The 3220-nt window shown below is 44.0% G+C and overlaps 1 non-coding gene across 1 annotated transcript; it reads right to left on the reverse strand.

Annotated features, from left to right (window-relative positions):
* Positions 1-1199: 1199 nt before the first annotated feature.
* Positions 1200-1273, reverse strand: trnak-uuu (transfer RNA lysine (anticodon UUU)). The gene has a single exon. It is a non-coding gene; the product is annotated as a tRNA-Lys (tRNA).
* Between the last annotated feature and the right edge of the window lie 1947 nt (positions 1274-3220).

A 3220-nucleotide genomic window follows, 5' to 3' on the forward strand; every position in this document is an offset into this window, starting at 1 on the left:
CTACTGCCTCGCAGAAACACGGTGGGGTCAGAGACCCGATCGATCTGTCACGCAGCGGGGATTGCATTGCTCAGAACAGACGTGTTTGCTGTGTGGGACTGAAATTGAGCTCGATCACACACAGATATGGTGTAACAGCTGCCAGCAGATGTGGAGACGGTTGGGACAGTTTCATTCGCACTCTGGGAAAAAAGACTGGATCCTAAATTCAGGGGAGATAAATGTCACAGATAGAAAGCTGAAAATTGGTTGGGAACGATATGAGTCATGACCGAATGGCGGGCAGACCAGATGGGCTGAAAGATCAAACTGTCCTCTGATGCCTTCTGGTCTCTGACCATCCAGTATCTAAGGAAATAGAAACAGAGTTAATCGTGCATTTCGAAGTCCTCCTCTCATAACTCCGCGAGGTGAGAGATGGAACAGCTCTGCTATTAAATTTTGAGACTGGGAGAATGTTTGCAGACGGAGTATAAAGTTGAGAGTCAGGAGATATTCAATAAAAAGGTAGACGGAGATGGACATGGAGTAATAAGTGTCACTGGTCTTGAAGACTTAACTCGGTTTTCCATTCAGAGATTCTACCAGATCGGCTGAGATTTTCCCGCAATTTCTTTTGTTGGTACTGAAACAGAACGGAAAAGTCTGATCCTGGACCAATCAGCTACGTCTGCTCTGTGGACGTTTGAATTCCCTGTTCGAACAAATCACTTCTGACCCACACAGAAACCTCACTATCCTGCATCACCCCCACCCCTGTTCCTGACAATAAGCTGTTCATTACGTAAACACATATGGGTACACAACAGCATCATTTACCGAGTGAACTGGGAGAATTTCAGGGAGAGTTCCATTCGGTTTCCATCAGAGCATTCTCATTCAGTTAATTCTATTGCAGCACCGTTTGACTTACAGCTGTCACTGTCATGTGGCCATTCGCATTCGACGTCTCTGGACATTTTGGTTGGGGCACGTTTGGAATGGAACCTCACGTTTTGGAAGGGACATCGTTTATAGCATATTCGGCTGAACTGATAACCTTGTCTCTTGCACCTGCAGTGCAGTGGAGTCAGCTTTCACTCAGAAACCAAGAGATGATCAAAAACGGAGGAAAAAATGTGTCAACAAAACCTGCCTCAGCGAGCGAATTCGCTCTTGCAACATTAAAGGAGAGCGGCAAACCTATTAACAAACAACAGTGCCCTGCGTGGGTCTCGACCCCACACCATTGAGATTAAAGGTCTCAAGCTCTACCGACTGAGCGTACCAGGGCAGGATTGGTGTTGGTTAATTTATCATTTCATACTGAGTTTAATTCAGCTGACACGGCAATTTTCAAAAATCTCGTTCATTCCTCCCATTGCAAATAACATAATCCAAGTCTTTCAATTCTCAGATTAATTCCTTCAGACCATGACAATCCATTTAGGCCTTGCCCCGGGATTTTCGATTCTCTGTTAATATTTTCATATTTTGACCCTGATCCTTAGGTCACCGAAGTGATTCCCAGACACTCTGGCAGACTGCAAATCAATCGGGAAAATACCTCAGGAAACCAAATCATTTCTGATTAGAGTGGAGGGAATCCCACCTGCTGAAGAGACAGAGTCCTCACAATCAACACTTTATTTGTTCTACCTGCCTACAAAGTTTACCACTTCTAATATTCGAGAAAGGAATTCTGATTATAAAATGTTTTAAAGACAGGAACAATCTTCTGAAGACATTTCCAATTTGAATTAGAATTTTTTACCCTTTCACACGGAAACAGCCGTTCCTGAGGAAGGAGTTTCCAAGAGCTGTGTCCCAGGGCTGGGCAGGAAGCCGCTGATTGAAACTGCAGTGACCCCTTTCTGTTGGCAGCAGGGGCTTGTAGAGAGTGGGGTCACATTTTGCTGCACGTGACCGTCTCACTCATTGCGGACTCAGGGTCAATCATGGATGAGTTCTCGTGGTTGTATTTTCAGTACATGGTCGATCTCAATACTTGATGTGAAATATTTGAGGCTCTGTGCTCTTTTTGGGCTAGGACAACCAACATTTCAGCCAAATGCTCTGACCATTTGAGACACAGAGACTGACAGCAAAATTGTGCGTGTACACATCCAAACGCACAGTGATCGAGAGGATATGGACAGCAGTAGTCCTCATTATTTTAAGAATCAGTTGCTCATGTTCCCGTGTTTATTGCGGAGAGGGTGAGAGACGCGAGGAGTAACAAACACACCCACAAAGCAATATCAGGACCTGTGTAGTTCTGTCATAAAAAGCTGCCTGCAGTTGTTCTATTGCAAAGTTGGGCTTCAAACCCACGACGCAATAGAGACTGGATCCTAAACCCAGCACATTAAAATTCTCTGGATTAGTGGCTCTGGAAGAGCACAGCAGTTCAGGCAGCATCCGAGGAGCAGTAAAATTGACGTTTCAGGCAAAAGCCCTTCATCAGGAATACAGGGTTTCACTCGAAACGTCTATTTTACTGCTTCTCGGATGCTACCTGTACTGCTACGCTCTTCAACACCACTAATCCTGAATCTGGTCTCCAGCATCTGCATTCATTGCTTTTACCCACATTAAACCACTCGGAGACGCCCCCTGACGATAACTAAGCGCCAAACCTGTCAAGACTAATGTGTAAGCATCGCTTCACTTCAGGCAATATCCCCTGGCACTTTCTATGAATACCTTAGCATAATTTAAAAAAGATATTTACAACGATTTGAAAGGTTTACACGGTGTGGATATTATTGAGAAGCTGAATATTCTTCGACCGTTTTCCCCGGACCTTCAGACCTGAGGGATGTCCTTGGAAAAGTTTACAAAATCATGAGGTAGACGAGCAAAGAACATAGTCAATCTACACTTTTTCAGAAGTCACATGAGTTTACAGTGAGATAGCATAGGTTTAATGTGAGAGCAGTACAATTTGAAAGGGACGTGAGCGACACTTGTTTTTAATACAGACATTTTTGTGCGTGTGGAATAAATTGCCACATTTAGTGGCAGAGTTTGGTGCACTCACAACACTTCAAAGGCATCTAAATGGGTATGCAGACAGGAATTATTCGGAGAGATAAGGGATAAATATTGGCAAATATATTTAGATTAGTTACTGTCATCTGTTCAACAGGTGCAAGTTGGATAGGAAGGTTTGCTTCCGTGCTCGGCAATTCTGTGACACTCCAGTACCTGACAACAGTTTGAATAGACCACTTGCAAA

This window comes from Chiloscyllium punctatum, chromosome 6 (assembly GCF_047496795.1).
Source record: "Chiloscyllium punctatum isolate Juve2018m chromosome 6, sChiPun1.3, whole genome shotgun sequence".
NCBI lineage: Eukaryota > Metazoa > Chordata > Chondrichthyes > Orectolobiformes > Hemiscylliidae > Chiloscyllium > Chiloscyllium punctatum.